Below are 26,867 nucleotides of genomic sequence, written 5' to 3' on the forward strand. Positions count from 1 at the left end.
TTCAAGATAGATGTTAAAAATAATCTCACATTTATTGGCAACAAAAGAAATCAAAGGCAGGAAGGGAAGTTTTGGTGAACATGAGTTGAAAACCGAATTTAGTTGTTGGAGGTTACAGCTAAATCACCAGAGGTTTAAAAAAGTTTCAGGCTTCAGAGCTGCTGCTCTTTTAAATAAAAGACGGCATCCGCCGTTCGTTCCAAGGTAAGGTACCGTGCCAACTCAATATAACCTAACTATGCTCATACATCACTTGGAATAGTGAAAAACACTCACCCGTCATGTCACAATTCTGGGTGTAAATCACTTTTGACAGCAATATTGGTCCCGGCCCTTTCCCCAGATTATGTGCCGATTTTTTTTCTTTTTATTTTCAAAAGTGAGGATGATAGACATATGTCACGCCAAATTGAAGCAAAAATGAAGATAACGTATAAACAACTTGGGCCTGATCTTTTCCGAGGACTGCTAACATTCACAAGGAGAAGGTTGAAATTAATTTGGTTGGAGCCACTCAAGCTTTTTATTCACAAATTTCTTGTCTAGGGGCAGCAGGGAAGAAGATGTGCTTAAATATTCAGAGCCCAAGGCAATGTCAAGTAACAGCAGACCCTGATAAGACTTTCAAGGCTTGCCACAGAAATTAGCGCCTTAAACAATGATTTCTTGGAAATATTTATTGGGGCTTTAGGTTTCGGGGTTTAGAAAATGAACTGTGGAACAGAAGGATGATGTGTCACTCCGTGGACTCTTTCATATCCCCAACTTGAAAATGCCAGTCATGGAGTGGTCATAATGAAATATGAATTGAGCCATGGACCGTCACTAGCACATTAATGATTTCTGCCAAATGTGTATCCTCCAGATTACTCCTTATCACTACCAAGACACACGCTGGTGTCCCGTGTTGGGTAAATAAACAGCAGCATCTGAATGGGCAGGGCAAACACACAAACTAGAAGGTTTCATGTCCATTTTTGAAGTCTGGAACCATGTGCTAAATGGAACTGACAGCCATGCATAATCACCTGCAGTTTTAGCTGGGGGTGCTTTGGCTCGGCAGGGAAACAGCCTTGTTGAGAGCAAATTCAGCCCCAAAAGCCCCATTAAACTCTAATCCTAAATGGGGTTCCATGCCCTGACAGTTTAGGAGAAACACAGTACAGTTATACATTCCCTGCCAAATAGATTTGGAAACTATGCCGTTGGGAAGCCCATGTCTGTGTTGGACAGTTATTTCCCCCTTATAGTGCATCTATGTTCAATACATATTCATTAAGATAATCACATATGTACTCATTGGCAAAACAGACTCACTGTCTCAGTAATCTATTGTGTCACTTGATCATATGTGTGTCAGAAATACAAGGATTCTCGTTCTCATTTGCTTTATCCTTGATACCACAGGGCTTGATACATAACTAATTGATTGCAATTTCAAGGAGTTGAATAATGCAATTGTTCCTTTTGTTCACATAAACGTCCCCACGGGACCTGCTTGATCAATTAACGTCAGATGAACCGTCGCTTTCATTACTTTCTTGCTCAGCATACCTTACAAGGGAGTTAACGAAGAGAGTCAGGCAGATGTTTGGGAGCCTTCATTTGATGCTTGATTTCATTTAGTCCATGTGTGTCTGTAGTTTATATCTTTTGTTTCCGGTGTGTTTCTCAAATAAAACAGGGTAGATTTAGGTTCAGACAGCTGATGTAAAAATCTCGACTGGGCTTCTATATAAACAATGAGCCAAACTTGTACCCAAACTAGCTGATCTGTGAATTTTGTTTTCTTCTCTTAACTAAGATTGGTTCTACAAAAAAATGAATTCATCTTGCAAATATATTGTATTTGGTCTGCTTTAGGTTCATACTTGCAACTCTTCATGTCCAGGACATGATCATAAGTGTCCTTCATAAGAGACTTCTCTACTATTACTAAACTGTGGATGGCCTTCCAGTAGGTGGAATGTGTTTGTCAAAAAACCTTCCAATCCCCCCACTAGTGTATAACTAATCCCACACACATCCAGGTGCGTCAACCCATAAAAATATCAGAAATGCATGTCAAAACAGTTTCTGAATAAAAAGCACTTGAGTAACAATTACCCCTGTCCTTCAATTGAAGCCATTGGGTTTATGTTTAGTCAGAGTATGCGATAATGCCAGACGTGCAGCGGTGAAGTTTCCAGTTCAGGTCAGGGCATCTGTTCGGTAACAACAATGTGTATGAGTAAGTGCGGGCAGTGTTGAGTTTTCACTGTGCTTGTGTGTCAGGAAGAGTTCAGCTGAAAGTGAAGTGTGAGTGGGTAGTTGTCATCACTGCCACATAGGGTCACACAGAGAAACCAGAACATGTATTTTGTGTACAGCAGAGACAGATCACCTACTTCTTCTTCTTTGGTTGCATAATGCTCCCGACCACGCAGTCAATATGGTCAAGTTACAGTCCAGTCGTGTCAACTTCTGTAGCAGAGATGGATTCCTAAATTTACTTTTTCTTTTTAAAGCTGTACTGCACAACTTTGCAGATAAAGTTTGTAAAGAAAATTCAGTCGAGCTCATAAACTATTTAGTGTTTACAATGTAATTCCACCTTTACTGCTGCCTTTGACTTGCTGATGCTTCAAGATTAGCATCGAATTGGACTTCAGAAGTGTACAATGACATTGAGTTGTGTAATCCCAAACACACCTATGTAATCCTTCACTAACACGAAAAAACAGATGCTTTTATGGGCTGACGCAAAGAGATGACATTTTAGACAAGCTAGAAATCCTTCAGTCCAGTCATGAAGTATCTGATAAGGTATTTTCAGGATACACATGGGGGGAAGAACATTATAAGCACGATTGCCATTACTGCCATTGTAGATGAAAAAAGCCAATGACGTCTTCTTTTGCCTGTGAGAGAAACTGTGACCTTGTCCACGACATGTACACAACACACAAGGTAGCGCATGTTCACAGACACTCAACCGACAAAAAACACACACTATTGAACATACACACTGCACTTGCACAAACTCTGTCCATTCACAGTCTCACTTACACATGAGCACTCACCTTTTTGAGCCCTCGCATTTTCAGGTTCCCACCCACACTCGCCCTCATCCACACGTAAGCACTCACACAACCGCACAAGCTAGCTCCCTCACTTTATTTCATAAAGCAGTTGGCTGAACATCTATAAATAGGCTGTAGGGCACAGCACAACCTCAATTTGCCACCCCCATACACTCCTATTGCAATTATCCCAAGGTTTATTTCGGTTAAGCAGTCAAGCACGGGGAATAAACGACTCAGCCCATTCAGCAGTGGTTAATAGGAATGTGAATACTTAATAGCAGCCAGCAATCAATCATATCAAAAGGGAAAGAGTCAAATAAGCTAATTTCTTCATTCAGCATGATTTGCGACAATTTTTCCTATTCCTGCTAAAATATTTTTGAATGTCACATATTTTGAGGATAAGGCAAAAGTCCTTGTCACGTTCCTGTTCTGGGCCCCTTGTCAGTAAATGTGAAATAATTACAAATACTGCTCATTCAATACAATTGTAATTGTTTAAGCCAATAACAATGAAGCCAATTGCAAAACAGAAAGGTATTAATTAAACTATAATGAAAGGGACATTTTTAAGAACCAAATGTGACTGAAGTCATCAGGTTTCACTTTTCATTAGCGAGATTCCATTGTTTTGCGTACCTTAGCTTGACATTTTTTTTTCCAGGTTGTTTGTCCGTACCACACTTTGGAACGCAATACATCAGAAATGCCGTGAGGAAATTGGTACAAAGGTTCACTTTGACTCAAAGATGAACTGAGATGATCAAATGTCAAGGTCAATGTGACCTCACATTTTGGGAACATCAGGAATACCCGCAGGTAAGTTATTACATCAGGCACAACCATTCACTTGGACTTTAGGATGACCTGAATAGAATTTGGTTGTCAAAGGTCAAACGTCATAGTCACGGTGTACTCACAACACACGTTTTGTGCCATGACTCAAGAATTGATAAACATATAATGACAAAATACATCAAATTTATTTTGATAAAATGATGAGTTATATGTTGTGTATCTGGACAGACATGGATGTAAACTTTGACTTGACTGGTAAGCGGAGGCAAACAAACAACTGTGAGGCAGCAATTATATTTTACTTTTGAAAGATTTTGTATTTATGTTTTGTCTGCTTTTATTTTTGATGACAGCTTTGCTTCACTCTCTCAGGCATGGATGATACAATTCTTGCACAAATCTGTGGAGAGAGGTCCTGCCAATCTTCACAGATGGTTCTTTTCAGCTGTTCTTTGCTGGAGGGGTTTTGTTGCTCTGCCTTCCACTTTAAGATACAATGGAGAGAAAAATTGTTTTCTAGTCAAGGTACAGACATTGCCAGGTCATAGTTTTCACAATTTTCCTTTTTTTGTGTGAATTTTTTTGTGTTTTTGGGATGGTTTTCACATTGAAAATTCCCTCTCCCGCCAAGTTTCTTAAAACTGTGAGTCATCTATTCATTCAGTATTTAGGTGTAGACACATGTCAATTCCCCTACATCTTTTTGCATTCTGACCTTAAATTGTTTCACAGTTGGCATCACGTCACTATGATGGTCCTGGCCAGGTTCACGCCAAACATGCTGCATCCCATCTGATCTAAACAAATTTATTTGGCCTGCATCCGACTGAAAAATGTGTTGTTGATGTTCATCAGGCTTCTTTTCATGTTCTTTGCTGTTCGAAGTTTAGATTAGCAGTTGCATACCGTTTCGTGAGGAACCGGTATGCAACCGTTTCCTTCTTGGACCATCCATAGAGGTTGACCTCAGATAGTGTCCTTTTGCAGTGTCTTAGCAGTCACTGAAAAAACACATTTCCACAGAAAAGCCTTATGCTGAGTCAGAAACACTCACATGGCTGTATATCAATGCAAGGTTGTGTAAACAGTGAATTGTGTATGGTTTGTAGTATATACATGACTATTTTATTGTAATCATTACAACCATTTTGACAGTGTGTAAACACAACCATTATACAACTGTTCCTGGTCAAGGAAGAAAGAACCCACATTATATGTTTGCTTCTGTTGGAGGGTTCTTCTAGTTTTCAGTTTTGTCTTCTCCATTGCCAAGTGCTTGTTCACTTTGGAAACTAATGGGTTTCCGTCTATAATACTGTAAGATCTTGACCTAATAAATAATATTGAATGTTCATTCCCTTCATGCATCAAAGCCCTCAGATATAATATGAAATTGCTGATCAAAAATACAGCAACAGTTTATTTTCTCTTTCTCATTTTGGAATAGTTCACATTTGTTGAAGTTAAAAAGTTGCCCTTGTCCAAAGACCAGGTCTTTTATGTATTGGCAACATACATTCTAAATACAATCTAAAATAGCAGGGGTTTTCTGGGCTGACACAAATCAGTTCAGTCTTCTGTTCAGAAGCCTATTGATGCTCTTCTACCCTTTCCCATCTCTGTGAAGTCTGACATTTTGCTTTCTCATTTGTTTAGGCAATTATTTACCATGTGGAGCCATGTTGCATTAGACAGACTGCTTTTATTATAAGATGATACTGTTTTGAGCAAGGAACATATGTTTCATTCACATTCATGGGATAAACTGAAACGGAACTGAAATAGATTTGAGTCAATCTTGCAAAACTGAAGAAAAAAAAATGTGATCATAAAAATGCTAACAACTTTCTCTCAATTAGAGTAAGGAATTTTATTTCGCTTTCTTTTAAGACTTAAAAGAACTAAGGAGGAAAGGTTAAACTGCAAAATCAGCAGATCTTCACTTTCTGCAAAGACATTATTACATCCTTAGAGGAGCCAGTCTGGTGCAAACTGTGCCATACACTGCCCTCGTGCAACAGTGGGGGGTGGGGGTGGGGGTGGGGGGGGGGGGGGGTTGTGGTTCATGGGGTTATATTGTAAACTATTCCTAAAAATCCATATTAAGTGACAGGCATATTTCAGCTGAAAAACAAAAACAAACAAAAAGCAGTACTGTTAAAGTACATTAAATGCAATTATTAAAAATAGATTTTTGAAAACTATTATTTAAGTTAAACTTAAAAAAAACATGACAACGCAGTTGAAAAGTATATGTTCATATAATTCAAAATATATTTTAAATAAAGTTCACTTATTGTATTTATAACTCTTTTACTAATTAAGTATTTTGGATACACACTAAAAAATGCACCATAACTATACTTCATCACAAGTAGAAATGTACTTGTTTAAACTTTTAACACACATTGGGTTACGCTGCTAAACAAATCATGTATTTATTTTGTATTCAGCTTCTTCTCCTCGGACAAACTAGCTGGTAAAAACATATATTATACTTCAACTCTGAGACCAAATATCATCTTCTAAAAGGAATTTAGAAGAAAACACCACAGATGACAGAGCCAGCGGTGAATTGCCAAAGAGTTTGCTGAGATTGTTCTCCTAGGTCGACAGCGCACGTTGAGGAAAAAAATATCAAAACTTAATGAAGTGAAAGTCTACAGTCCTAGGACGAAAATTGTTACAGCTTTTAGCCTGGCTTAGAGTTTTCAAAATAGCTGCTGGATGGCGCGCAGAGCATTCTGGGATACTTAAACTCCCTAAGCTCACACAAGACAGCTCATGATCCATCCTCGATAAAAAACAGGCGGACGAAAAACACATCAGATATTTGATCTCTACTTGTCCATATGCAAACTTTGAATTAAAACTGTGCTTAGGCTGTGAGTGATACCTTGCATTCAAGCTTCATCAGTCAGGCATTGGCAGGGAGTCAATGTTAGCTATCAAGCTAGCTAGCTTGTTAATTCACTCAACTATTAGCCATTACGGTAAACAGGCTTCAACATAATGCAACCGTACAAAAGCCTTTGGTCAGACGATGTCTGACAATGAAAGGCACTGAACTACAATAAAAAGTCACCACTAGAACTTTTAGGTTGCCCATTTCACGTTTCGGCGGATTCAGCCACATGTCACCTTTGTCGGCATAATCAAAGAACCACTGTGTGCAACACAGATTTTTTGCTGTAACGATGATCATTCACTCCCCCCACACCCACACGCTCAAAACACAAGCAATGACGCCAGTGATAGGATGGGAGAGTTAGTTGGCCTTGAACAATATCTTTGCAGAACCAATGTCGTTATATTTCGGGGCAATTATTTCACAACTTTTATTACATATAGGCTTATATAAAATGCAGTCATAAGGCCCTATGCACGTGCATTGTCTAACCAGTTCTCTGTTCAGTTGTTAAGATGTTTGGAATTAATTTCGAAAAAACTATTTGACAAGTAAAATGAGAAATATTGTTAACAAAAAGGGTAAAAGAAGAAAACAATTTAATCACAAGCTTTTTTTTCAAAAAATTATTAATTTATTCAAAGCTGCACATGCTTCATCAATGTTTTTAGATGAAGATGTTTTATTTTCAAGAGTACTTATTAATTATCACCTCTGGAGAACAGGTGATCCTTCTCTTGGTACAGGTGATGTGCTCTGCAGTCAAGGCTTTGCAGATGTGCGCGGTGCATTGGACTTGGTGAACGCAAAGATCTTGGGGCAGCACTTGAACTCTCAATGCCACCGGGAGGAGAACGTGAGTTGTATTAATGCTGGGTTGAATGGTAAAAAGTTCACAAAGAAAAAGAAGAGCTAAGAAAGATGTTTGTGGTGAAGTCGGCATGTACGGAGGGCAAGAAGGAGACACAGAAGCTATGTCAGACAGAAAGCTGGGTATAGAGGACGGAGAGATAGAGTTTACTGACAGGGGACATAAAGTGGCAGTCAAACAGACATTGTGGCTTTGATATCCCCTCTGCTTACGAATGACCTTCACCTGCTCCAAATGAACCGAGCAACGGAGACGCCGGGTGGACGGCCCGTTCCCCGAGGGGTCTTTTAGCTCGCGCTCTAGTAACTGTAATAAAAAAGTGTTGTCGGGGACGCAAAAAAAGTGACAGAGGGAAAAGCTCCTGTGACCTGCCAACGCAACCTGTTTAATGACCGTAAAGAGATGCCGTGCTGAATCATATATACAGCTGTAAAATTATATGGATGTATGGCACTGTGTTTATAGATGCTGGGGTTGTGTCACATCTGACATAATTGTAATAGTTGAATTCATTAATAGATGTAAATCGTGAATTTCAATGCATATCATTATCTCTGTGATTATTTCAAGTCATTAGCATTTTGTGGTGTGTGTGCAATCAATAATAGCTACAAAGTGAAGGTATTTTTTAATGATTAATGCCCAATTTCTATAATTTTCTCTATTCTTGGATTATTGATAAATGCAAAAAAAGCTATATTACTTCCAAAGGAGATTTTAAGCAAGACACAATATTATTATTTTTTTACCAATTTGGCTCCACATTGTGTTGTTCATAAGATTTCTTTAGAATTTTTACAGTAGAAAACAGTACAAACCACAGTCTACTGATAATCTCTCCTGAGAGATTTTAGTTTTTTTCTCCCATCCTTGTAATGTGAACATGAGTCTACCAAGTATTACAGAGCGACTTTACAGCTTCCCGTATAGCCACTGATTTCTCTTCCTGAAATATTTATCACCCAAGTGAGAGGGGGCTGGGGTTGTGCCGTAGGGACTCGATCCACCTGTGGGGGAAAGGATTGTGCTGAAATAGCCAGACTCCACACTGCCTTTATCAAATCCATGAAGTGTACGATCTGCTTCTCCTTCAGCCGGAGAAATGAGAAAGTGGCCTCTGGGAGACGCATTTTAGGTTTAGAAAAGTCGAAAAGAGACAGTTCTATGGGTGTTCATTAATACTGTATATTACTGAGATTAAATATTTTATGGTTACTATTTACAGCTGACTGCCGACTCTATTTTATCATACCCCGCACCGCTAACACCTGAGCTGGGCAAACCAGTGTGTCTTCTGAGCCGCAAGAGAAATGGAGTCTGAATTTACTGTAAATGCATGTTAAAAAAGTAACTTACATCAATTTTAGTTAGCATGATATTTAATGTACAGATATGAAAGTGGTGTCAATCTGCTTATCCTCAAACTATTCCTTCAAAGTGAAAGACGGAGAGACAAGAGAAGAAAAACTCAGGACAGAAAGGTGTCACATGGACACATTTGTCAAATGCAAGAGAGCTTTTGTTGCTTTTGTAGATCGGCAGAATCATTACCCAAACACAATATTTACGATCAAAATTCACATAAAAAATATTACACTTAGAGCTACATTTTAAGATTTGACAAACACACAAACACAATTTTAGGATTAGATTTTACATTTAGATTTAGAGTCTAGATTTGATTTTCATATTGTGGTTTGAATTCAAATGTTAATTTCAATTAACATATGACATAAACATATATATATAGTTTTAATTTGAGCATGCACCACTTTACAATTGGCATCCAGTAATTTTAATCCAATAGTGTCGGATGAATTAACCACAGTGGCTTTATTATCGGAGTGTAGTAACCTTGATACCCAGTCACAGACCAGTGTGAGGTTTTAATGAGGAGAGAACAGTCACAGGTTTTCTGGGCCCCACGTTGAGCCATGCCATAAAGATAATGGGTGGCTTTGTGCAGGTATTAAATTAAGGATAACACCGACGTGGCAGGAGGAAACTTTTGTTAAACTCAGTTCTACAACAGGTATGGGAAACCTAGGCTTTAAAATGGCCCTTCTCGAGGAACTGCATTGAATAGAGGGTGGCTTGTTTGCCTTCTTGCATTGCCTAATTAAGTCTTGGAATGGGGAGAGAGGGAAATAAAGAGTGCAAAAGACAGAGACGCAGAGAAAGAGAGCGTTACATGTCTGTTTCCATTTTGAATTTATCTGCAGGAAAGAAATTACAGTTGACTCCTCCACTCTAGTGGGAAAGTAAACCAATATGCAGTAGAAAAAACCCAAAAAACAACAAGAGCGAAAGCTTTGAAACTCGTAGGCAGTTCTCTTCATTAATCGCACACACCACATTGACTCTTCACTCCCTTTGAACCCTAGCACCCTTTGAGCTTTCTTCATCAGACAGATGGCTGATCATACCTGACAGTCATAATCACGACCCTCCATTATATGGCCACTGTTAATAGATCTAGTTATGTGTGACTCCTCTTTTGTGTTTACCAGCTTCTTCTTTTTTTTGCACACAGTGACAGTCCTCGGAGCCGTATGTGTTGCTGCGCAGACGGCTTCTCGACTACGTTGAAAATGCCTTGTGAGTGATCATCGGTGTGAGTGAATAGCTGTTTGAATATGGTTCTCTCCCTTCAGCGGATACTTATCTATCTCTCGAAGAACATTCGACATTATGTTGAACAGAGGGGAACAAGGTAAAAGCTATGGCTTTCAGCTGCTGCGGTTTTCAGCCTGACCTTGGTGAACTCAGTGCAATGTGAGTCACAGAGTCATTTAAAGCTAATTAATGGGAATTTATATCTGAAAAAAAACATTTCTTGCTCTATTAGAATATGCGCAGGAAGGATCAACAACTTAAAAAAAAAAAGTGAACTATCAAATTTAATAAATTATATGGTTGGCCTCTGAACTTGCACTAAATAACATTACAGCTTCGCTGAAATCATCTCAGTTATTTTTAATATCCCCGGCCGATATTGGTTACAATGAGTCACTTCTCCGAATTTGCATGTCTTCTTAATAGCCTGTTAATGAAGATACATGCAGAATCCTTTTTGTTTAATAGGACACATGTCAGGTCTCTCTTGCCTGCGGAAGGAGCACTAAAACTCAAGAGCAAGCTGAGGCTAAGTCTTAAAACTGTGACAAACCACACCAACGGAGGGGGGTTGCCACGGGCAAAGGTAAAGCGGGAGAACGATAAGAATGGAGGGACAGAGGGAAGGGAGACGTAGGGGTGTCAAGATAGAATTACTCCTCATTACAGTGTAGCAAGAAGCTAGTAAATCAAATGCCACTGCAGCCTTTCTGCAACTTTCCCCCCATCATCAGTCAAAAACCCTCCCCGTAAAACATGCTTTGTGCTCTGGCTCATGACTGCCTCCAGACCTGTAATAATAGAAACACGTCCCAGTGCACTATGTTCAACAAGGTCGCCTCCTGTGTCTCCCATCTGAATTGTGTTGTCCTGTGGGCATGTGGCCGAACAACATTGGGGAGAGGAGGACGGCCTGTCTTTGTCATGGTCAACAGAAGGTCGATTGATAGTATCGATGCCCGATTTTTTCCAAAGTCACCCGAGTGTTGTTTGGAGGTTTGATGCCTGGCTGGTCCTCACGCGCCATCAGCTGTGCAGGTGATGTCCTGCCACTTTGCCACATCTTTTCACAAATGGCACGTTGCAGCACCTTGACATTGTCGTGGTCGCAGGGTGAAAAACGATGTCGCACTTCATTAGGTCCCTGCTGGTGGAGAGCTGCTCGTCCCATTAGACGCCGCGGCGTGTCGCACCATGTTACTGCAAGCCCCATTGCCATTTATTTCACAATCGGCCAGATGAAACGGCTGATATTAACAATCTGTTCCTTGATGTGTTCCCCTCTCCCTCGCTCACTCTTTCCCTCTCCCTGCTCTTTCTCTGAGACTTTTCCCTCCCTCTATTTTCCACTCTGCCAACTCCTGGCATTAGCAGAGACAGAATTTTGGAAAACATTTGTTATGTTGGCTCATGTGTCAGGACACAATAAACGGAGGGAATTGTGTGGAGAAGTGATTTGAATCATTAGCTCAATTTGTTATTTACAATTGTCAATTAATGCCGCCCTGAACAGCCCTTGTGTCAGCTCTCTCCCTGCCAGTTGCCAATTACTCTTCAGCCCACCTTGCTGACCTCCTGGCAGGGAGAGAGGATGGGGAACGAGTCTAGCACAATCCCTCTGAGACGTGAAACATCCCAGCCATCTGCCGCCCACATTCATGCCTCCACAACCGGGAGAGAAAGGGAGGAAGCATGTAAGAGTTACAAAGAGAGAGTGAACAAGGGTACGAAGAACAGAAGAGATGAACTGAAAAAAAGAAGAAATGAAAGTAGACCAAGGATAAAGTGATGAGAGAAAGGAGAACAAGCCAAATGACCTGATTTTTAGGGGATGGATTTGACCTTTAGGCAGACTGACTCAGTTGAGAGTTTCTGACTGGAGACATTCAAAATAATAATCGCAATCTATTCTGCTTCAGCTTTTACTCTATTGTGTGCACTAAGTACGTGTCTTAAAGGGTTAATAATGTACATATGAGTCAACTCTGACCAGATGCTGTACCTGATCCACTAAAACCTTTTGGATGCCAAAATTGTGCAAGGTATTTTTTTTCCATTAAAAATATGAACAAAAAAAAAGACAGCACTATAGATCACTGCAAAATCAATTGTGACTATATATTACATTTGGAGCAATATAAAAAGACTTTATCGCTGCATGCTATGATGACTTTAATTTAGGGAAGATCTGGCTGGATTCCTGTTTGAATTTGGACAATTTCTTCAAAAGATGCACGCAAGTTTAGAGGATATTTTCTTTTTTTCAAATAATAAGTGAGAAGTGGTCTATTCTCACAGTGGTGGTTTTTACATGTCTCGTAAATTCAAAATGTGAAAAACAATAAATTTCACAATGCATACAAGATTGATCCATGATTTATGCAATATTACAATCATTATTGTGCATATAAAAGAATGGACTTGGATTTATCACTGCTATCAAATAAATCTCATCCTTCATTCATTTTTGGTGACAAATATGCATCACATTAAGTTTATTGGTTTATTCATGATAAAACAGTTTAATCCAAATGGATGGAAATAGTATATGCAATTGAAATAAATGAATCTTTAACATTAGGTTAAATATTTGTTTTCATGTTATTGTAGTAAATATCCTTTTTATTAGAAACCATGGACATATTTATTCATCTTTTATCTCTTATTTTCGTCTTCCTATACAGAGTGTATAGACTCAAAACTATGAGCAGACCATTTTGACTTAAACTTCCTGCAGGGATTAAGGCCCCTTCCTCTTACATTTTCCCAGTCTGCCCTTACAGAGAGTCTTTCTATCCAAAGAAAGAGAAACAAGGAGGAAGTGCGAGGGATGACATTATGGGATGTGGAATTGCAATTTGCCACAGCGGGCACCTCGGCTCATACAAATGACGAAGAGAACTAAAATTCCAATCCCTTAGAGTCCCCTAGCTGGAGGGTATTGCTTTGTAAAAGGGACATGACATAACCAACCTTGCAAATGTGTCTGATGGCTTTGTTACGGAGGGACTGAGCAGGGAGCATGTGGAGGAGTTACTGTACTTACTATCGCCAGCCACAGAGCCTTTTCAGCCTTTGTTAGACCACTGATGTTTTGGCCAAAATGACTAGGTAACTGCAGCAGGTCTGAATGCATGATTCAATAGTCATTCAGATTTTCTTCCATGACAACAAAGGCCATTCAAACAGGTGACTAGATGTCTGGGTGTTGTCTGCAGTCCATCAGCACTGACAAGTCATTATATCAGGTAAGACTTTAAATGTGGGAAAAACAGACACCAAAAAAACTGACACGATTTCCATATGATACGTGTAACTTATGCATGTTGCCGACTGAAATTGGCACTGCATCAATTGAGAGTTAAATGCATGTGAGCTGTACATACCATCTTTTTCCAGTTTAAGATAAGATAAGATGAGATGATATGAGATAAGATGAGATGAGATGAGATGAGTTAAATCTTGATGGTTTCCCTACAGGGGAAATTAAAAAATCTTGGATCAAAATTTGTGGATGTGTGCTCGAAAAGAGGCCAACATCACAGCATGGTTGAACCGGAGAGAATGTGCTGCTGCACCGGAAGGCACAAAGTATTAGAGTGAGCACACACAAGTTCCAGTGCAATCTGCTCACATCACAGATGAAGCAATGCCTCTATGCGGGTTCAGGGATCAAAAGGGGAGGCTTCTTTAATACCTGACGGCGTGGTAGATTAACTAAGCAGATGTTCAACAGAAAGCGTGGACCTTTTTCCTACTTTGAAAATCCTGGGGGTCTCATTGGGTAAAGTTATTTTTTGGAGATGTGGAATCTGGTCACAGTGCAACTTGTGTGAATGTTCAAAATGAACATTAATGGATGTGACATTAATGGAACCATTTTATGCGGCCGACCGATGAATGATATCTGTATGGTTATTTCTATGTGGCTGTAGATGTCAGTGCAGATTGCCAGTGTGTCTGAATAGCTGAATAACTACTGCTGGATTCCTTTGATTCCTTTGACTAGCCACCATGGCCAAACATTACAGTGTCTAACCTGTCAATGACATACCGCGGATTGCTATTGATTGGCACAGTTATTGCTACTGGCTAAATTCATTACAGGATCGACCAAGGTTGCCTGATAGGGCACTGGGGTTTGAGCTTCTCAAAGAACCGGAAAAGGAAGAAAAAAATAGTAGAGGGAAAAAAAGTAAATTAAAAAAAACACTTTCAATGCTGGGAGCTGTGTGTGCAACGACCTGTAAAGGGAAAAAACGTCATGAAAGGATTAAGTCATGATATTTTGTTAACTCATTTTGCCTTCAAGTTGAAAAAAATATATTATATATATAATATCTGTGGGTCATAGATGGAACAGAATTATCTGTTAACTTTTTCATTTCAGCGATGATCACACTTGCTCCTAGCTCCTAAATAAATAATTTATCTTCAGAGAAAGTTACGGTGCAGTGTTTGAAAATGTTTATGTGCTTAATTATACTTAATGATTCATGAACTGGATATTCACTACTTAGTTTTTGTCGATATAGGGATCATTATGCCTGGACGTTCAAGGCTAGCCGTAAATGTTTTATGCAATTTATTTATTTTTTTGTTTCGTTTTTTAAGAAGGCAATTTCAAAGAAGAGGATCCCAGGTTCAGCTGAGGCTGGAGGTGGTGGAAGGAAGAGATATCTCATCTTGCTGTAGCAGCAGATGGGTCAGGACATGACGAGTGTCAGAACCACATCGAAAAGCTAAAGATTTTGAAGAAGAGTTCGATCTCACTGGGTGGGAAGCACAATTTTTTTTATCACAACTGGGCATGAAAACAAGTATAACCATGGTGCCCCTTTACAAAATATGTCAGCATCCAGCATGTGACCGAAGAGACAGACCAAAAATGTTAACAGATAAAATAGAGAGAAAGATAAAGAGAGAACTTAAAAGTGCAACAATAGCAAAACAGAGGAAGGACGGAGGTTAGATGTTGTTGAGGAAGACAGATTTATCGGATGGAATATAGTGCATGGGTGATTTGCGTGTGTATAATCCATTATTGGTTGGTGTGTTCAAATAATTGGTTTGTGTTAAGTCTGTGTATACAATAAATTGATAAATAAGATGTTTAGGATCCAATCATCACACCAGAAAATGAGCCATATGCTGACTGCCTTCTTCTTTGTGACCAGGAAAGAGAGAGCAGAAGAGAACAGGAGGAGGGAGCAGCGGTGATGAAGAGCAGACAGATTTGAGAGCTTCTGGAGAGGCGAAGACGAGGAGACTATCAGGTAGACACATATGACACAGGGTTAACACAATTTGTCATAGTTCAAATTTGTCACAGTTCAAAAGGAGCCCTTGTCGCTCAACAGGAGCAGAAGCCACGAGACCAGCGATGGTACATTTTCAAAAGTATCGGCGACATGCAATCTGACCGCCTCATCAACTTTAAGAGTTACAATCCCGCTGCTGAAAATTAATACGATAATAATGAAGCTGAATGAGAACTCAGATTGCACTCACTTTGTTTATTTTGATCTTGTGTTGTGAAAGGCAGCCTATGCACTCAGCACCCGATGCACAGTCCCACATCTCTTATTAATTTTGTTCTGAAATCTAGTGAAAATATTATATTAAATAATGATATTTCTGGATTGGGCCAAGTCCATGCTTCAACATCCCTAGCAATGCCTCTTCTTGCCAAGTTGCCCCTGGGTGAGATGCATGTTGTGTTGACAGGAAAAATCAATTTGAATTCTGTTGAGTGGGGAAAAAAAAAAAAAAAAAGAGTTAAATAATGTCGACGTGATATTCATCTTCATTGACACGATGTGTTTGGGTCAATGCATCTGAATCCTTTTAACGTTTTAACACTATGTTGTTAATATTTTATTCAATTGAAACTCCCCAAAAAATAAACCATGCAGCTGTAGACAATGTATGATTTCATAACTGTATAAAATATAGCGCAGACTAAAGGAGGAAGTCTTTTTATGAAGTCTCATGTGTCCTCATGGAGACCATTTGGCTTAGCGAAGAAAAAAGGACCTTGTCTCTTTATTTTCAGATGCAGAACGTGCTGTGCTCCCCCTCTGCCCATTGATCCCATTCTAATTTCACCATGCCATGTTGATTCCGTCGATGGAGTAATGTGGCCAAACAGTTCGTCAAATGAAAATAGAGACATAGCCAGTCTCTGCGCCTAATCTGCTACTTGATATTGATAGAAATAAACCCTCTCCTGGACTTCATTTGCTCTTCTGCCCATTAATCCACAGCTAGGCATTCTCCATCCCGGGGCTTAGTAGCTCTCTATTCTTTCCTTCCGAGTTGAAGATTGGGAACACCATAGGGGGCCAGAAGATCCTGCAGAATACCAAGTGGCCACACCAGCGGGAGGTGTTTGGGGGGTGGGGGGGCGGGGGGCAGGATGAGGCATCTCGGTTATAGATTTCACTTGAAACCTTTTTTTTCTTCTTTGACCTCCTCTTCTCATCCATAGACCCGGAGACGACTGAAGGAGAGAAAGGGGGAATGTGGACTGGCATTACTGCGGTATGTAACAGCATCATCACGCCTGTGTTTACTGATTCTAAATAGCAGACTTCTGGAACAGGATCTGAAGTTTCTCTCCCTTGGTTTACAAATTGCAATCCTGACACCAAAAGTGCAGGCACAGGAAGGAGTGAATTGCTTTTCTAAGATGATTCCAGTCAGGTCCATACTATGATTGGCCGTGTTGGTACAAGGTATGTCAGCAGAGATGAGAGGGAAGTGAACAGGAGGAGGCGAGGAGGGATTGGAATAGCTTCATTCATCATAAGGTTGCCTGCGATTTCTCGCCTCTGTGATTCCGCATGATCTGGGAGGATTTAGTTCTAGGGCTAAAGCCCTTTGAGACAAAACTGTACAAATTGAGTTTGATAGTTACCAACTCTTATATTCTGGCATAAATCGAGCCTTTGCAATTGAACCTCATGCATTTGTATTGACTGGGCTGTTTGTCTTTCCTTCTGTTGCAGACAATGAAGATAAAAAGGAGAATTACATTTTCACACTACTGGAAGCGTATAAGCCATAGTGTAGCACACCTTTAGCATCACTGAAAAAAATAATTGAGCCTAAGGCAGGTCTGAATTAAAGTTGGACATCTTAGGGTTTAATGGATGTCTGATAAACTGCTTTAAACACAGCAGCCTCTCTCTGATGCTTTGCATTTGATTTCCCCTTGTGAGCAACATATTCCCACTAGTATTACTCAATCAGCATCTTATTAATATTTTCAACTTGACAAATATCGGTTTGTAGTTTAAAGTGCTTCAAGAATGTTCTTGGTCTGAACTTAAATGCAACATATGTATCCAGTGAAGAATAATTTTAGAATCGTTTGATATTCACCAGTACATCTGAAGAAATCATGACTTCATCTCAGGCCTCTACTTAAAGGGGGGGGGGGGGCACTTTAAATTGCTAGAATATTGTGTGATGGTTCAAAAATCAGAACTTTGTATTGTATCAGATAAAACATTTGCCCAGAGATGCAATCAGGCTGATAATCCGGCATCTGAGTCGCCCTGGAGGCCAGTGGAGCAACCCCTGGCCGAGGCTCGGGGCCTGTGTGGTGGGATCGATGCTGATCGCTGTAGCTTCCCCTCTGTCAGTCAGTGAGCATGTTATCTGCTCCCGCCCTTCACTCGGTCACCCATTCACTCATTTACCTGCTCACCCATTCAATCGGCCACTCCCTCATGCTCTGCAGCAAGCCAGACAGGCCGTCAGTCCCAACTTTCTTTCAAAACGTCAACACTGCCCCCTTTTGGTCAAAGTCATCTGTCACCCGGACAGAATGATGTCCCACTTGAAAAACGACTGCGCCGAACAGTTTCTGACACCCATCCTGTCCCGTTGATTTATAAATCTTCGTTGGGAGAAAAGAAAGAGTTTCTTTTAATCGAGGAACGATGGATAAGGTCTGAGGGTTGATTTACTTTTGGTTGGCCTGACATGGCTATATCTTCAACTGAATCACTGCCACTCAGAGCTTGTTACTGAGACACAGCCATTTCACAAGTGCTGGGGATTCACAGCGAAATAGTGGTTGTGGGAGAGATGGGGATGGACTGGAGTCCCGGGGGGAGGGTAATTATCCGTTATGATCACTGGGAGACGACATGAGTCTTGTGTGACAGCTTTTGTTATTTTGACCGCCGAGAAGAAGACTAGAGGCGAGAAAGGATGATTAAAAGTGTGTCTGCCCTCCTTGTGTCTTTGGAGGAAGAAGTATGGTGACACCCGGGTGGTTTCTAAGGATGCGCCTTGACAGTAGAGTGGGAGAAAGAGCTGCGAGAGGGATGGACATGAGAGAAAAGAGCGTCCTGAGGGGGAGTCGGCGAGATGTTTGAGGCCCCTCCAGCCCCGCCTCCCTCACTTTGTTGCTTGGAGACATTTGCAGAAAATGCTAATGAGCAGGAAACAGAGGGACTGGCTGATTGTATAAACAGTTACACAAATACAGCCGCCACAACAGCCACACGGAGCAGTGTGGTTAATTGGTTGATTATGATAACAACTGATAATTTAAAAGGCTGCATTAATGTAATTTATGCACAGCATGCAATGACACGTTTTACAATCTGAATAAATAAAGTTCCGAGAAAAATTTAACCATTGCCGTAATATAATTAAATATATATCAGCGAGGTCCCCGCCTTCCTCCAATTTTTTTTCCAAGTTGACGGTTTCTCATCAAAGAAAAATATGACAAATCTCAGACACTCGCCAGTTTATGCGGCCATGTCCCACTTGCAGCATCCCATGCCAGTTGTTAATTATTGTTAATCATTCACCGCAATTCATCGCAGGGAATGTTTAATTAGACCACAAAATGTCAGCCTTTTTCTCCTACAAAGGCTTTAATGGGATTTGGGTGTTTCAGGCTCTCCGTGAGTTCTGTTGACACTCTCGTAGTTCCATGACAAGTCACGGATTAGATTGAGGATGGTTTATTCATTTTCAGTGCACTTTATGGCCAGTTGTTTTCATCTCAGCCCTTAAAGCCTTTCTCTTGTTTATGCCCCCCCTAAAAATAAACATGAAACATTGGATTTGAAGCGTGAAGAAAAAAAAAAGCAGAGATGCAATATAACTCAGAAAGATAAAATGAAAATATATACAGTATACACATATATATATATATATATATATATATATATATATATATATATATACTGTATATATATATATATATATATACTGTATATATCTACAGTGCTGCTTTTTTCCCCAATGTGATGCATTAGCAATGTGTAGGAGTTTCAATACAGTGGCCTCACAATTCCCCTGTCAATAGCCCGAGAGTGTATGGAGAGAGAACGCAAGTCCACATTTCAACATTTCATCTGAAGTGTATCTCTATCTAATTTCTATACAGCATACAACAAAGTTGGTAATGAATATATCTTCATAAAAAAAATAGAATGAGTCTTATTCAAAACGAACAAGACAACATGTGCAATAGTAGAAAATGGTGAGTGGGTGGCCTGTATTCAGAAGCTGCTCATGAGATCTATTGAAATAAGTAAAGGTTATGAAGAAAAATATGACTGATATTAATCAGAAAATAGATATGCCTCATGTCAGTCCCATGTTTGTTGTTAGCAAATTTTAATGAATTAAGTTTAGGGTGCCTATTCTTTTCCAAGACGTGGCTCAATGAAAACTATGATTTCAGCCATGCATACACACACACACATGCACACACAAAGCGGGTTAAACATTATTATTTGAAGTACATATGAGTACAAAGCCAAGTTAAAATATTCTCTTGTGCAGTGGTCACACCTGGAACCTTTAAAGCTGTTTAGTAGTTATATGTTAACAATTTGTCCTATGATGACTATGTGCAACGTTACAGTGGCCACTTGTAGAAATTTACCCAAAGAGAATTACCACCTTCGAAGCATCTTCCAGCTTTTTGTTTAGGTGTTGTGGACACAAAACTTTTCGTATTTTGTTTCAGTTTCATCGCTCCCTTCAGCTTCGTTTCCAGACACAGACAAAAGAAAAAAGGCTCGGAGAAATCCACTGTACTCTACCTGCCAGCACCAAATGGCAGACAGAAAAAAGTGATTTACTAGCTGATGAATATAGTGAAGCATTTATCAGGGAAAGAGACAGACATTTCCCTCAAGAGTTGGTTAGGATAAAAAAAGAGCAAAAAGGAGTGTGAATGTTGAAGTTATTATTTAATATTTGTCTGCAGGGTGTGGAGAAAGGCAACTGTCTGCTTGAGACTCACAGTCCTCCTAAACCAAACCAACCCAGGATGATTCCATAACCTTAACTGCATGCCTATTATTGTTGTTATGACGATGAAGGTTCACTGTAGTAAACTCCTACAGGTCACATCCAAAGGTATGGTGACCTGTACGGCTGTTTAGGTTAAGGGACTTATTGGTACTGTACATCTACTAGAGTTAGTCAGCTCCAAAAGTGTCAAGTTACAGAAAAAATAAATATGTGATTATTTGATTTACACTGGTTTTTACTGCATTAAGCAGCCATAGTGTTTTGTCAATTGTCCAAAGACCAGTGTCTCAGACTTTTTTTGAAAGCATTTTTTGAGATGGTCTTTGTGGCGTTCTAACAGTCAAATGTTTGCTTACTTCAAAATCACAGCTTACAAAAATGTATAGTTAATCTGAAAACATTTTCAAACAGTATGTTTTACATGAACAATTGTATCTCACATCTCCGGGGAGATGCCCGAGGCCATCTACCATGAAAGCTGCCATCATGCATGTCAGACCTGGGCTGAAATAACTGATTTTCTCCATCTTTGATTTGTTCAGGGGTTTTTTCATCTTTCTTAAACCAGTGTGGAACAGCGGGTTGTGTCTTACAATCAGGGTGAGCTCTTGACCAAGCCACTACGATCTGTAACTGCTTTCCTAAACAACTTATGCAAGCAAGAATTGCATAAAAAAAAGTGCCTTCCAAGGAGCCACTTTTGTTTTACTTTGGAGTTAAAATAATAGAACAGAGATCTTGAAGTTGCCTTAGGTACAAATGGAAATCCACCACCATTGTGTGGTAATGCAGTTGCGGAGTGGAACTGTTATGAAAAAACAGCTGAAAGACAACATTTATAATGCAAGAAACAACCAAATTCACATTAAGCTTTTCAAGATGTGCCTGCCTGCTTACTGTTTGTGTTCTAGGTTTGATTTTCTGACAACATGGCTTGTGAATGAAATGCTTTTCGGCAGCTGGATCTAAGATGTGCCAATTCAACCTCCCTGGGGTCCTGAGCAAACTTCGGCTGGGAGACTCTACTACCAAAGCTTCTGAAAAAGAAAAAGAAAAAATATATATGTATATATATATATATATATATATATATATATATATATATATATATATATATATATATATATATATATATATATATATATGTGTATGTATATATATATATATATATATATATCCGATGTGCTTCAGAGCCATGCAACGTGAAGTGCATACATTTGATTTTGAAATTGACTTTTAGATGCATACTGGCTCGCTGGTGACATCAATGGTACTTTGGCATTTGGCTTATGCGTTGTTTTTCTGTTTGTGTGTTTATGCTTTTTTAGAGCATGTAATTACTGATAAAGACGATGACCAGGAAGGACAACGTGGTGTCTTGGCAGAGGCCTTTAACTTCACTCAAGATGGTCTTCAAAACACTGACACATGCCCTGTCTGTATATTCGGCCTTCTTTCCACATTTGCACTTGTCCAAACCACTTCTGTAAATCACATAATGGCACTTCTGATGGACAGTTTTACTACTTCCCTGCTTGCACACGACGCTCATTGTCAGTAGGGTAGAAGTTGACAATCCAGAATCACCTCTGCTTTTACTTAACAATCCTTCAATTTGAAAAAAATCCTCAACATCTGCATCATTCAAAAGCTTCCATGATATACACCAATAAATGCACAGTCCACTGAGAATCTTGCTTCTACTGTACGATTGCGTCATATTTGTAATATGGGGCAAATGAGTGGGTTTCTAATACTAAAGCCCTGACAGGCATTTGCTGTCACTTAGTTCAGATCACATTATACAGCCACTTTTTTTTTGCTAAGCAGCTGTCCAGGAGGTTCTCTCGCTGCGTCTGACGATTATTTTGCCAAAAGCAAAGCTTCTACAACACTAACATGTTTAGAGCGAAAACAGAAGTTAGCCTTGTTTACCTGTGTTGCTGATCCTGCAGTTCTTTCATGCAGTCCGTATTTATGCATTTATTTATGTATTCTTGCTTTTCCTTTGACCAGAGGGATGATGCCACTTTGATGCCATCCTTTCATAGCCTTTACAACATTCGCAGCGGCATTTTGACATAGGTGGGCGGGCCTTTGGGCGGTGCGGGTGCTCTGCACAACTTGGCTGAACGGTCTCCTTTGTGTGCGAGTGTGTGTCCCTAATTCGGCAGCCGAGCCTAGAAGGCAGAGAGAGGTAGAGAGGAAAAAAAACCTTACTCTCCCATGGTTTGGCTTTAGCGCCGCATTGAGAGGCCATTATCAGGCCATGGCAATAGGGGTGAGGAAGGGGCCTCAGTAATAGTTTTTATAGGTTCAGCACTGCCCTGTCTCTGCACCTGGCATTTATCACCCCCCGGAGGTGCAGCAAATGATTTTAAATTAATAAGCAGGTACAGGATGGGCTGCCTGTGATGGGGTGGAATGCCCTGAACAGGGAGGGATGAATAACTACCTGCACAGCATCCAGTCGAGCCTCCCATTCTGCTCCTCTACTTTTATGTATCCATATGGCCAAATCTCTTCTTCTTCTTTTTCTCGGTGTGGCCATTTATAGTCTTAGATGCATGAGCACAGTGACTAGATGACTAAAAATCCATAAAAAAGCACAAAGACACTACTTACCTTTTCCACAAAGTTGGATTTTAAAAAACAACAACCAAAAACTGAAACCCAAGCCCTGTGGGTATCTTGGTCAACTGGCTTACGCATCAAGGAATCAGCAAAATTCTTCTAAAACACAAAGACTCACAATCTCAGTTGCCTGCTGCACACAGCTTCTGACTGGACCCCCGTGTCTCGCTTCTGTTTAAACGTATGCCTTGCCTGGCACCAACAGTGACTTAATTGGTGCTGTTACTTTGCTTATATTTAGAATCAAATTTTAATAATTGCAGTCAAGTTTCAGCACTGTGCACAGTGCTACATCTCGTACAGATTCTTATTCCTTCTTGTTTCGGTCTGTCGTTAATGAAAGTATTGCGAAAACTGTCAGTTGTCAGGATGTCTCTATGTTACAAAAGAACAATTTAATTGTGATCGTTATTGAACTATGTCAGGTCTATTTTAGGGTCAATTAACTTGGGTGTTCTTCAGAAAAAAATAAAAACCAGGATGACATTTGAAGCTTAAAGACAAAAATGTCACGTGAAATTACCAACCTCATCTTCGATTAACTGTTTCATCTTCCTGAAAATGCATAAGTGAACATGCAGTACCGCAAACATCACTGTTTTCCAACTTCCATTGACTGCGGCCCATTCCCATGACCAGACCATTTCATTCCTGGTTTCAGGTGTTTGGATGTGGGAAGTCAGAGAGGCAAGGTGGGAGGCTGAAGTAAACAGCATGTGTGCCTGCATTTTCATACGCCCTCAGTCATCCTGTAATCCAGTTGGCAAAATGCCTCGATACCAGAAGAAATACGGTTCTTACATTTTACAATTCCACCTACACACATGCGGTCGTACACACATGAAGGCCCATGAACTCAAAAAGGCAGCAAACCCGAGAAAAAGAAAACTATTTTCCATGATGCCTTAAAAGAATATATTTGCATGCATCCCTACTGGCACAGAGAGAGATAAAAGATCGTACATAAAGTATGTACAGGGTCCACAGTCTACAACATACACCAACCAGAAGGGTGGTCGGCCGTCAAGGCTACCATGTTAAATAAATTGGGGAAAAACAGTAACTTAATATTGCCCGTTTATCCGGATCTGTTCCAAAATATAATGGAACCTTTTATGGAAATCGGTTCAGTAGATTTTGAGTTATGCTTATGACACACTAACTAACAAAAAGCAACTTCGACATAAGCGCCTTGGTCGAGGTAACAGGTACTTTAGCCATTTTTAACAAACACATTTCCCTGCTCTTGTGCTTAGTCTATGGAGAAGTTAATTCTCTCAAAATTAATAGCTCTCTCAAACTTTTGAGTCTCAGTCATTTCAATGTTTTAATCCATGTCAGAAAAGGAAATGTCACCACATTACAAGCTCTGTCGATAGTTTTCACTAGCAGAGAAAAGCATTTCCGTAAAGAAACGACTGCAGTCTGTGCTCCAGGGATGCATACTGTAGATTCATATCAAAGTTGTGCACCAGATCAAGACCAAAAGTCTGCAATCATGCTAACAGCTCTATGAAATTTGATATAAGCACAGGAGCGCTTTGTTAGAGCTAACACACTGTTATTAAATTGGTAAAATTAATGAATGAATCATAGTTTATTATATCACAACCATGGCTCAAAAGAATTTCACAAAAGAGGGAGACCACACATAGTCTATAAATAATGAAAAGTGCAAATAACATAATGCAGATGCAGTTGTGTCTGTGTGTGTTGAGGAGTGTAACTGTGTGTATGAGTGTGAAACAGAAGATACAAAAAAGTACTATCAGTCAGCAGGCCAGGAGGAGAGACAGAGGGGATCTTGCAAGTCTGCTTTTTTTTTTTTCCTCCTGAGCCCAGCCTGCCTAGGTGTCCACCCCTCAATTTCCTGAAGCAAAGAGTACACAGAACCCAGAATTTCCTCCAACCCGTCTCAGACTGATAAACTTTTGATGAAAGTTGAAATTCTCCCCTTTCAATTCAGTGTATGTAAAGAGTTGAAATCCATGTTGAAATGAGTTACCCCAACAGATTTTTATTATCATAGCAAAAAAGCTATCCTCCTGGGGGTGAGAAACATTTGCATATAGGCAGGGTGCAACTTGCTGGCGGGGGGGCTTGGGTGGGTGCGTGGAATTTCCCCCTTTCTGGTCTATATATCCCTGCCTCTGCTGAATTATTTGTATCCGCGGTAGGGACTACATTTACCCCCCCTCAAAGTGATCGATGCTACCTCACCAAGGGGGATTTAGATTTTGCATGTTTTGCTCTGTTGTGCATGTGTAACAACAGTGGTCAGCCAGTCAAGTTGTTGTGCAGTGCAGTTTGTGTGTGTAAACCTTAACAGACGTGCTAGCAATGATCGCCAGTGCCCCTGGGCTTTAGCATGCTTGGTAGAGGTCGGAGGTCAGGAGTTTGAGGCCAGCCCCCGTTACACATGATCCTATCGCTGCCGCCCCCCCCCCCCCCTCTGTTTTTTTTGTTTTTTTCCACAAATCGCACCCTGCATATATAAATTGACCCTTTATTTACTTGAAAAGACTGCATCAATCAATGCTCAGTTTTGGGAAGGGAAGAAACTATGAGAATGTTAAAGAAAAATAGATTTGATAAATAAAAAAAACAGTCTGTAAAACCTAAGCCCAGTATTGGCCCAGAACTGCAGGGAGTCCATTGGATGGAAGGGGAAAGAGGATGGAGAGTGGAAGTTAGGGATGATGATGAGCAGAGGTGTTGACTGTGTTTGTTTGTTTTTTTTCCTTTTTTTACCAACACTAATGAAAAATGAATAAATACAATTAAAGTTATCATCAGCCATGACAGTCAGGCCCAAAAAAGAGACCCAAAAAGGTCAAATTCAGTGACACTACCGACTTGCATTTACAGTTCATGCTTGAAGACATCGAGGGTGCCGGCGGTAAAGCCAATGTTATTGCCAAGAAACTAAATAACTGTAATAAATGTTTCAGGTAATAAAAAACATAAAATTCACTATAAATGGCATCTCACTTTTTTTTGTTGATGAAAATGTAACAAGGGAGCAACACCTCAAAATATAGATGGCAGTCTATAAATAATGTATTTGTCCTTTGATGATGGACAAAGTAATGTGAGCTGAAAAAGTTCAAGTAGCCAAGACTAGTAGTTACAATTTATATTGTGTGTAGCAGGTGGAAGCCTCAAAGGCCATGACCATGGACTATGTGTTGGAAGGAATCTTGTAACAAATATAAGACTACCTCTCTTTCTCCACTGTCATATTCAAGGTAATAATCTTCCACAGCTGTCAACAGGAGAGCATGTAGGCTTCGTTCTCCCGTGGAATTCTATCAGTGTCAAAACCATAAATATATGTGCGCTGCTGTTAGGTGTGATTTCAGTGTCAGACCAATGCAACACTCTTGCACTCCATTCAACCCCAGATTTCATCAAGTCCAGCGTCCTCCACTGAGCTCCACATCACATCTATCCATATTTTTTAGCAATCATTCACCTCTTCTCCATCACCAGTCTACTGTAGATGCCGTCGCCGGGGGATATTCCTGCACGGCTCAAGACAGGACCTCTCTTACAAAACTACACTTGGTTCTATTTGCCATAGACTCCATGTTATAGATGTTAACTTTCCCCAACAAGCACACTACATAATTGAGTTGTACATTTGTTTCTTTAATGTGAGTTTTGTAGATGTGATTAA

At 40.0% G+C, this 26,867-nt stretch overlaps 2 long non-coding RNA genes across 4 annotated transcripts in view; one reads left to right on the plus strand and one right to left on the minus strand.

The window, feature by feature from the left end:
• The window catches only part of LOC118319880, a 90,385-nt gene that overhangs the window by 27,430 nt on the left and 36,088 nt on the right, over nt 1-26,867 (minus strand). The gene's annotated exons all lie outside the window — the stretch shown is intronic.
• Nucleotides 14,330-26,162, plus strand: LOC118319879. 3 transcript variants are annotated; one of them, XR_004796145.2, is made up of 5 exons: nt 14,330-14,453; nt 14,873-15,034; nt 15,436-15,534; nt 16,749-16,801; nt 21,883-26,162. It is a non-coding gene; the product is annotated as an uncharacterized LOC118319879 (long non-coding RNA). The 3 variants fall into 3 exon arrangements; XR_004796146.2 differs by lacking the exon at nt 14,873-15,034; XR_007031490.1 differs by lacking the exon at nt 14,330-14,453 and having other exon boundaries at nt 14,463-15,034.

This window comes from Scophthalmus maximus, chromosome 9 (genome assembly GCF_022379125.1).
Source record: "Scophthalmus maximus strain ysfricsl-2021 chromosome 9, ASM2237912v1, whole genome shotgun sequence".
NCBI lineage: Eukaryota > Metazoa > Chordata > Actinopteri > Pleuronectiformes > Scophthalmidae > Scophthalmus > Scophthalmus maximus.